The sequence below is a fragment of the Saccopteryx leptura genome, chromosome 1 (assembly GCF_036850995.1).
Source record: "Saccopteryx leptura isolate mSacLep1 chromosome 1, mSacLep1_pri_phased_curated, whole genome shotgun sequence".
In the NCBI taxonomy this organism is placed as follows: Eukaryota; Metazoa; Chordata; class Mammalia; order Chiroptera; family Emballonuridae; genus Saccopteryx; species Saccopteryx leptura.
Genome location: NC_089503.1, coordinates 196,060,445 through 196,070,617, shown reverse-complemented (window position 1 = coordinate 196,070,617; position 10,173 = coordinate 196,060,445). Strand labels below are relative to the sequence as shown.

The 10,173-nt window shown below is 51.9% G+C and overlaps 1 long non-coding RNA gene across 1 annotated transcript; it reads right to left on the bottom strand.

Annotated features, from left to right (window-relative positions):
* Positions 1 to 625: 625 nt before the first annotated feature.
* On the bottom strand, positions 626 to 8,141 carry LOC136389119 (uncharacterized). The gene is made up of 3 exons (XR_010748272.1): positions 8,068 to 8,141; positions 1,508 to 1,597; positions 626 to 746 (listed from the first exon to the last, which is right to left on the bottom strand). It is a non-coding gene; the product is annotated as an uncharacterized lncRNA (long non-coding RNA).
* Between the last annotated feature and the right edge of the window lie 2,032 nt (positions 8,142 to 10,173).

Genomic DNA, 10,173 nt, shown 5'->3' with positions numbered 1-10,173 from the left:
CATTCATCCATGCCAAAGTCCATGCTGACTGTCGAAGTGACTGGCGAATGCTTGCGACCCGATAACCAAACATAGATGGGAGCTGACCTGTGGGCGGGCACAGGAGGTGGGAGCAGACCCATGGGCGGGCTCTGGCTGAGGTTCATTCGTGGCACTCGGGTCCTGCCATCTCTACTGCTCTAACACAGCACAGAGCTACTCCGTCACCTCAGAAAGGTGGTGTCAGCAGGAAACCGCTTGTCCAGGTCTGCACTCTGTTGCACCCCCAAGGACGCAGATATACTCTATTTACCTCCCTTTCCTCATCGGCCCTGAGCAGAGGGGCCCTGCTGACGGGCTCTCTCCCTCCTGGCGTGCTGCCCTGGGTGGACTCAGGTAACACGCTGGAAACACAGAAGCAGCGCCGTGGCCATCTGCGCTCCTGACCCACACTGCTTAGGAAACGGCTCCGCTGGGCGGCCCGCGGAAACCCTCCTTCCATGCCCCTTCCCCCTGGTGTGAGGCAGAGTGAGGACGGTGGGCGTGTTTAGTCAGCAGAATACACACCTGAGCATTTGATGGTGACAACGTGTAGCGTGTCAGGTGCCCTGGGGCGAGAACAAAGGACAAAGTTTGTCATCTTCCCGAGAGCCAGACACACCAAGTGCTGGAACAGAGGTCTGGACTGAGAAGGGCAGCGGAGAGCGGGATGGGGTGGAGGATGGAGGAGGAACAGCACATCACAGGCATTCCCGTTTCATGGACACCTGCAGACACAGGTATGAACTCAGCACAGGTGCAGCTCACCTGTGCACCACATGTGCACACTTCCTGTCCCCAGGCCATGCATTTCTCCGTGGCATCCCCATCAGGCGCACCGCCACCTGCAGCAGAACACCTGACAGAACCATGCCCCCCCCCACTGTGACACCTCTCCCGGAGGTGTCACAAACCTAATCCAAACCTAATCCCGGAGAACCTTTCCTGAGCCACCTGCGCCCTAGGAAGGGGCAACTCCAGCCCCGAGGACAGGACCAGGAGGTCCTGCTGACACTGCTGGTGGCTCCACAGGGTTCCTGAACCCTTAACCATGGAAGAAAGGAAGGAAAGAAAGGAAGGAAGGAAGGAAAGGGAGAAGGAAGGAAGGAAGGAAGGAAGGAAGGAAGGAAGGAAGGAAGGAAGGAAGGAAGGAAGGAAGGAAGGAAGGAAGGAAGGAAGGAAGGAAGGAAGGAAGGGAGGGAGGAAGGAAGGGGAGAAGGAAGGAAGAAAGGAAGGAAGGAAGGAAGGAAGAAAGGAAGGAAGGAAGGAAGGAAGGAAGGAAGGAAGGAAGGAAGGAAGGAAAGAAGGAAGGAAGGGAGGAGAGAGGGGAGGGAGGGAGGGAGGGAGGGAGGGAGGGAGGAAGGAAGGAAGGAAGGAAGGAAGGAAGGAAGGAAGGAAGGAAGGAAGGAAGGAAGGAAGGAAGGAAAGAAGAGAAAGTAGGAAGGAAGGAAGGCCAGTTCCTTCCCTGGGCTCAGTGTTCAAGTCTCACCTCAGACACCTGGACTATCACAGACACCCTGCCATCTGATCTAAGTTCATCCTCGACTGTCGGACTCCGCTCATGTGCTGGGCTGGATCCCTGAGGACAAACACACTTGCTGACAGTGAGATGTCTTCTACCAAGAGACCAGACACGACCCACCAGGACTACAATGCCAATGCCATTTTAGATTTGATAAAAACAAACCTGTGTTCACACAGGAAGAGAAACTAGCCAAGTATCTGACCAGAGTTGAAGTCATCTTGCTTGACTGGGTGATACTATGAAGGAAAGAGATGGGCCTCCATTTGTGGAATGTGACAATGGCCAAAAGGGTCCGGTTTTCCTAACATCAGAAGAATGTGAACACACTGACCAGGCAAAGTTGCTACCAAATAAACACTTTTGTAGGAAAAATAGAGAGAGAAGGAACAGGAAAGGTGGGGAGGAGGGGCGGGTTCTTCAGTAGAAATGTGAACTTGAACTGATTGTGTCATTTCCTCCTTAGAGGAAGCAGGTGGATACAAGACTCTGGACTCGGGTGGAAGGGGCTTGTCACACGCGTGTCAGAGCTGCAGGCATGCACTTCATCGGAACGTGGTCCCTGGTCCAAGACAAACATCACTGATGTTTGGCTTCCGGGTGTTTCCGGATGACCAGGAGCTGCACCAGCACCGGCATCTGCATAGAGAATTCGTGTGGACGCCAAGGGGCAGTAGTCCAAGTCCAGAGCACACTGCGTGGGGGGCAGGGCTGAGCCTCAGGGTTGGCCTCTGGTCCTGACCTCAGCCTCTGCCTCCTCCTCTCCCTCCATGTCTGCCCTGTATGCCGTCCTCATTGTCACCGAGGATGTGGCACTGAGACCAACCAGATAGTGATGCAGTGCTAGGGTCAGCCAGCCGGGTGTCTAGCTGACATCAGGTGGATTTCGGGATCTGGTGGCACACTGTCCACTCCGACCAGCTCACTGAGATACTGGTGGTCTCAGGGCACATGTCTCCACCTCCTTTTCTGGGCTGAGACACCTGTGCTGCTCGCAGGTCCCCTGAGCTCTCATTTCCACACAGGGTCTTTGCCGAGGCCGGGGTTCCTGTCCCCTGGCGGCCTCCAGGCTGACCGGAATGAATGCTTCTTCTTCCTGTGAGTGGCCAAGGAGGCCAGAGTCTGAGAGGCAGAGGTAGGCCGCACTCTGAGAGACCTACTACCTTCCAGGAGTGGAGCAACGCTCTGCCCAGAGCCCAGGGGAGACTCTGCATGGCGCCCCTCAAAGCAGCATGGTGAGTTACGACTCTTCCTGCCGCTCAGTTTCAGAAATGGAGACTGAACTGAACAACTTTGCTCAGACTGTCCAGACACGAGGTCTGGGCTTAGCCCTGGCACCGGGAGTGACTGTCGGCTGGCTCACTTGACCCTCAACAACTGCTCCTGTCAACGACCCTCATCGTTGCGGACGAATGTCTCAGGCGCCTCGTAGCACCCCCATTTCTAAAACCCAGACAGAAAAACAATTGAATCTGGTTCTGTATCGCTCAAGCTTGGTGATGGTTGATTGGGTTCCATCATCACGTCCTCTCTACTTTTTTACACAATTGAAATTGCCGTCATTAAGTGAAAAACACAATGCTCTGTTCTCTAAGGAATAATACACCAGCTGATCCTCACTAAAACACAGAAACTACTGGCCATTTGGGGAAAGATACGAAGAACTACTCCTGGTGGCGGCTGGGTCTTCCCTTCTTCCACGTCGCCTGGAAGCCAGAGCCTGTGGAACAAGCATTGTCCTTCTCATTGGCAACAACAGCCTCACACCGTGTCTGTCTTTAACGGTGGTGGGTTTCACCTGCGGGGGCAGGAGATGTGCCCCCTGCCCACCCGTGAGGGCGCCCATCCTGGCATGCCGGCACCTTGCATATTTTATCCACAATTCTGCCGGGTCTTGCCCAAATCCGGTCTCCCAGGGGAGCCCCACCCCGCATGGGGCTGTGTTCCCACAGACGCTCTCAGCGGGGGACGGAGAAGTGGGTCCCTGAGGGTGGGGGGGGGCACCACTCCCAAAACATCCCCGCAAGTGAGCTCAAAGGCAGACAGCCATTTCCCAGGGGTCACCAGGGTTCCGTGAAACGACGTAATGCTCTCCTTGGAAAGATCAGCCTCACTGACGGGAACCAGGGTCCCTCTCTCAACACCGTTGACTGAAATCATGACGCTGGAAGGCTCACAATAGGAAGAACCAGCAAAACTCAACCAGATGTTTTATCATGGGTGACTTCACTCTTTATTTATTCATTTATTTATTTATTTTTGTAGTCCAGAGTCCCTGGAGGACCAACGTGGCAGGAAATGAATGATCTAAGTTTGAAAATGTCTCCTTTCCCTTGTCACTTAGCTGTCCAGCTCTTGAAGGCTGTCCTGTATAAAATCCAGCGAAGAACGGGAGGTTCTGGCCGGCGCTGGCACTGTCCTCTTCAGAGGTGTCCACTCCCCTGCTCTGCCCAGAGTCCAGGGGAGGCAAAAGCATCAGACGGGGGAGGGGCCACCCTGGAAATTATAAACCGAAGAAGAACTGCTGCACTGTGTCTCCAGGTATCTGGAGTCTCAACTCTATTCACTATTTACCGCCCGTGGCTGAGGCAGAAATCATTGCACATCAGAGTCCAGATCCATGAACTGAGTATTTCGAAATCTCTTTGCTGAACACCCCACCCAGAAACACAAGATAAACAACAGAATGTAGCAGCGTCTCCATCCCACCCCACCCCCATGGCACCGTCCCCCACCCCGCCCCCTGCCACGTATAAACACAACGCATACCCCACTGGACATGAAAACCCGGTTGGAAATGTTCTGTCATAAGAACAGCTGTGACTTCTGCGGGTGGTGAGTGTCTGCTGATATGACACAGACAATCACGCCAAGCAGACACAGTTCCGTTGAGAGATGGCTGGATGGGCGCAGGACTCCAAGGGCAGAACAGAAATGACCCCCCCAAACCCTCCTCCAGTCGATAAGGGAAAAGACGCAGATGGGAGCAGCTTTCTAATGGACAGGACCTCCTATGGAAGGTGTTGGCCAGCCAACAGGATCTTGGGAATCAGAGCATTTTTACTTTACGTATTGATTTATGTTTGCATCATCAGACGTGGGTTCTGGAAGAAGTGGCCACTCTGCGGAAGGGGTTCAGAGGGCCAGCGTGTGCCTGTACAAGGACTAAGAAGGAGGGGGATGGTAATCCCGATACAGGGTTCAGGCCTGGGGGCACGGGTGCTGCTAAACTTCCCGGGACCAGTGAGAACTGTCAGGAATGCGCCAGCCTGTGTCTGGGTCTGGAGGAAATCTGAGACGCTGTCAGCTTTTGATGTCACAGCTGTTGTTCAGTTCCTCTTGCAACGAGCAGTTACGCGCGTGACTCATGAAAGGCCTGCGTTTGGCTCCTTTCGGGGGTCCCCTCCCACAGTCTCCATCCTCATTTGTTACCTGGCTCTGCGGGGGGTCAGTCCCCAAGGCACACCCCACGGTGGCTGCCCCTCCGGCTTCTTCTGGTTGGTCCGGCCAGTGGGGAGCACCAGGCTGTTAGAGAGAGGGGGGAGGGTGTCTTTCAGGGCCCTGTCCCCTCCTGCCAGATGCTGGGGACAGCACCCCCTCCCCTGAAGGTGGCGGCCACTGTGGGGTGATCCTCTGCACAAGCTGTTCCCTCTGCTTTCCCTGCGGCCTCCCTCCCTCAGTGTCTCCTCCTCCCCCAGAAAACACAGCAACCCAGAAGCAATGCCCCATGTCTGGGTGAACTGAAGAAATTAATTCCATAACAAAAGATTTTTTTAAATGCAGGGGAAATTGATTCAGTCCCCATGGCCGCTTACAGGGCTGGCTTGGCGGGCACACAGCGGTGGCAGGGCCCGGCGGGTGAGTGAGCGCTGTCACCGAGCGGCCACATGACAGAGGAGGAAAGCCAGCTGACCCCTCACAGGCACTCCGCTGAGCTTTGCTTGTGTCTCAGGGTCTGCCTTCGTCTTCCCGGCGACGTTCCCTCAGAAATCCTCACCGAGGGCTCTTCTTGTCCATGAACTCATTTGATCATTTCTTCCAGAAATACGTCCCGGGGATGACTGCGCGGGATGAGCGTGCGCAGGCGCTGTCCTGGGCACTGATGTTTCCGAGGTACATGAGCCCCGGTAGACCCTTCCAGCCTTAGGGTCCTGCAAGAGGTTCAGATCGTCGCCAGACACACAGACAAGGAGCAGAGGGACCGCGGCTGCTGACACGGTGGTGAGGGGAACTGACACGGCGTGGGGCGCCCTGAGACGGTACGGAGCGTGGTGTGGCATTCATCGGGCAGGAGCCGCCTCAGGAACAGGACGGAGGGGAGGCCTGTGTGAGGAAGGGAGACTCCGTGAAGACCTCCGGGATGACAGGTGCTCGTGCATGGAAGTGGCCACAGCAGATTGAGCACCGACTGTGTGACGGAAGCCACTCTGGGTGCTGGGAGACCCCCCCCATACACACAGAGTCCACGCATCATGGGACACTGGGTCTCAGGGACCCTCAGGCCAGGCCTGTCCTTGGCACCTGCGGCAGGTGCCAGCCACCAGCAATAGACGCAGGTAGGAGGCAGAAGCCGGTAAAGACCGGCCCATGTGCTGGAAGGCTTTGCTGCCGGGTGATGTGAGGATGCAGGACTTCCTGTAAACAGGGGTGCTGGGCATCTGTCTGTGACAACGGGGACCTACCACATGGTGACTGTGCTGCTGGAAAGGACAGGAGGAAGGGAGTGGGGACTCCAAAGACAAGCTTCCACTTTCAAGGGTACTCTCAAGAAAGGAAACGGGGCCGTCCACGTGGCCGCACCACCGCCCGTCGTGAGCAGATGGTCAGATGCACGGGCGACTCAAGCAGAGCCGGGCCAGGGTCCTGCACTGTGCGGGCCAAGGTACTCGGGAACAGTGGAGGCAGCGTGTGTGCCCACGGAATGCGACATGTGTTTTAACAAACATAAAAGAAAACTTAGACCATGTGGGGGAAGTAAAAAAATAAAAAAAACTAGAAGAGTCACAAGAAACAAACAGCAACCAACACAAGGGGGCGCCAAATCACCTTCTTCATTGCGGGCTCAGGGGAGCAGGGGGACACCCAGTGGGACTGACACTGTCCTCGGGCATTCACAGCTGGTGCCACTGAGCCTTTCAAGGCGGGTTCTGCCAGCAGCTCTAGCCTGTGGTCAGCATGCCTCTGTCACCCTCCCTTCTCTCTCAGGTGTGTGAGCCCAAATATTAGCCAAGCAATTGCCCAAGAATGATTTACAGATGGACGTCGGCCTTGGTCTTCACAGGGGGAAAGGGGGGGACCAACCCTGAAAGCAGCGCGAAGGCCGGCTCCCCCAACATGGAAACGTGCAGGCTCATTGAAAGAGTTCTCATTTCAGTGACGTTTCCAGGGGCGAGTCACCACCTACTCTGCACTTACAGCCCGAGTTAAAACATGGATACAACAGCCTGACTAGGTGGTGGTGCAGTGGATAGAGCACAGGACTGCGACATGGAGGACCCAGGTTCGAAACCTCAAGGTCGTTGGCTTGAGTGTGGGCTCACCAGCTTGAGCCCAAAGCTCACTGGCTTGAACACCCCCCCCCTCCCAGTCAAGGCACATATGAGAGAAAGCAATCAATGAATTGATGTTTCTCATCTCTCTCCCTTCCTGCCTGTCTGTCCCTATCGGTCTCTCTCTCTCTGTCTCTCTCTATCACCAAAAAAAAAAAAAAAAAAAGAAACCACAACATGAAATATCCTTTGTCATAAAAGAGTCCTCTTGCTATTTCCAGAAAATAAGACTGACGTAGAAACTCAGCTAACAGACATGAGACAGAAAGGTTAAAATTAGAGCATCGGCAAATGATACATTTTTCTTTTAAAATGGTTTCAATGAAATGTACTGTAAAATGTGTAAGACAACACTCCCATTATTATCTTTCCTTCTTTATCTATATTTGTATGTGTACTGTCTCTACATTCCAGTATGCTTCCGTTATTCTTCCGCAAAGAGACGCTCCATGGTTAAGCATATATTTACATGTTAACTTTGTTTTGCTAAAACCTCAAGCATATTGTTGTTACAATGAATCAGTTTCCTTAAGTTAATTGAAAGCAAAAAACAAACAAACAAACAAAAAAAACATTTATGCATGTCACAAAACTAGATGCCCTACAACCTGAAACTAGAGGAAACAGAATTAAGTGCACTCGGCTTATTTCCAAGGGTTCTGAGCTGGGCATGTTACACACACACACACTGGGGTCAGACTGGACGACTCAGTGTTCTCAGTGTGCTCATGGCAACATCTGCAGAAAATCTTTCTAACTGACTGTAGCAATTAAACACAAGAGAGCACGAGGAGAAATGTCTCCCATAAAATCTTGTTTTCACGATCCAACCCTTTGATGTCACAAGGAAATGCCTATCTCAATTACAGCAATATTTAAATGAACAAAGACTTCTCTCCTGGGATGAACACGAAAATCTGACAAACCACCTTTTTTTAAATATGAAATACCTTAAAAGGCATTGAAAACAAATCTCACCAACAAAACTCGTGTCCCCCGTTCTGAACGAGACACACAGAAGGGTTTCGGTGTCTGTGATAGCTCTGCTTCCGCTCAGTCAGACGCTTCCTAGAGAGGCAGGGGTGAGGGGTGTTGCGGGAAAGAGTGGTAGCCAATGGGCTCTCAAGACTTCCATGTTGACATGAGAGCATATTCATTGAAGAGTTGACTCATTTTCTCAAAATGAAATTCCTTCTGAATACCTCAGTGTAGGAACTGACCTCGTTAAGAATATGCTGGTCGAGTGCTATGAATTTTCATTTTTTTTCTACATTAAAATCTTCTGGTATTGAACTTATAAATCAAGAAGGAAGACATGGCTCTGGCCGGATAGCTCGGGTTGGAGCCTTGTCCTGAAGCACAGAGGTTGACAGTTCGATCCCCAGTCAGGGCACATAGAGGAACAGATGTTCCTGTCTCTCTCCTGCTCTCTCCCTTTCTCTCTCTAAAATCAATAAAATACACATTTAAAGAAGAAGAAGAAGAAGAAGAAGAAGAAGAAGAAGAAGAAGAAGAAAAAGAAGAAGAAGAAAAAGAAGAAGAATAAAGACATGTACTTTAAAGAAGAATAGTAGCCTGACTAGTTGGTGGCACAGTGGATAGAGTGTTGGACTGGAATGTGGAGGACCAAGGTTTGAAACCCCGAGATCACCAGCTTGAGCACAGGCTCATCTGGCTTGAGCGTGGGGTTGCTGGCTTGAGTGTGGGATCATAGACATGACCCATGGTCACTGGCTTGAGCTCAAAGGTTACTGGCTTGAGCAAAGGGTCACTCAATTTGCTGTAGCCCCCCCACCCCTGGTCAAGGCACATATGAACAACTAAGGAGCCACAGTGAAGAATTGATGCTTCTCATCTTCTTTCTTCCTGTGTGTCTATCCCTATCTGTCCCTCTCTCTGTCTCTGTCTCTATCACAATTAAAAATAAAATAAAGTAAAAATGAGGAGTGTATTACCTGGGGGGATCCACGTCAGGATGATAAGGTCAGACATCTGCTTTAGACTGTGTGTGAACTTAAACTAGGTGACACGCCTCCATTTTTAAGTATTTAGGTACTTATAAACCGAAACAATTGCGTTTTAAATCATTTTTAATAGTCTATAAATCCCTGGGTTGACCGTTTTCACAATTTTTTAAAACTATATTTAAAAATTATTGTAGCTGCTTCGTTCGAGCGCCTGAGGACGCCTGAGCTGAGTGGGAAGGCAAAAGGGAACAGGATAGGGGGCACGCTGTCTATGGGGGGGGGAGTCTCGCTCAGGAACGCACCTGTAAGGTGGGGCGATCCTGTCCCTGCTTCCTGGGGGGGAGGGTCCGCAGGAAATGTCACTTTCATGGGGAGGACTCACAAGGATATTTCACAGAAACATTGTACAACTACCCACGTTCCTCTTCTCTGGGATCCTCTTAGCTTGTCTGTTTCCTGATAGGTCCTTCCTACCCACTCCTGAATTCTACCTACCTCCACTCTGGAAATCTGACCCTGAAAACAAACGAGCAGGGATTTCTTTTCCTTTGTTTTCATCAAGTCTTGCTTTAACCAAAAACCTTCAGTAGACTCAGCATCCTTGGTTAAATCAGAACTTCAAAATTTGACAGACAGAAGCCACTCATCTGTCGCCCCCTAAACAACCTTTGTAGGATTTTACTGACATTTCATCATTATGTCCTGCCCAAGGGACCTCATTCCTCCTACTGCCCTTCCTGCAACCGCCTGCCTCCTCCCCGCTGTCTGTCACCCTGTGAGGCTGGCTTCTGCCCCACCTCCTGGTCCAGCCTCACCTGAATGATCAGCCCACACTCATTGCATCGCTAAGCAGTTCTCTCTGCCATTTTAGCAGAATCCAGTATTACCTTTAATGTATATACAATCACGTCATAACTGGAGGCGTGTGTTTGTCATGTGACCGCATCGGAGCCAGAACAAACCAAAGATTCCAGTGAGGGAGGCTGATGTCTAAACACCAGAGCGCTGGCTCCGCTTATGAGGGTCTTTAACTTGGGAGTTCTGTGAGGATGCTAACATGGCTCAAGAGGGCGTGAATCCCAATCCAATGGTAAGAAATGCGAAGGTGACGTATTTA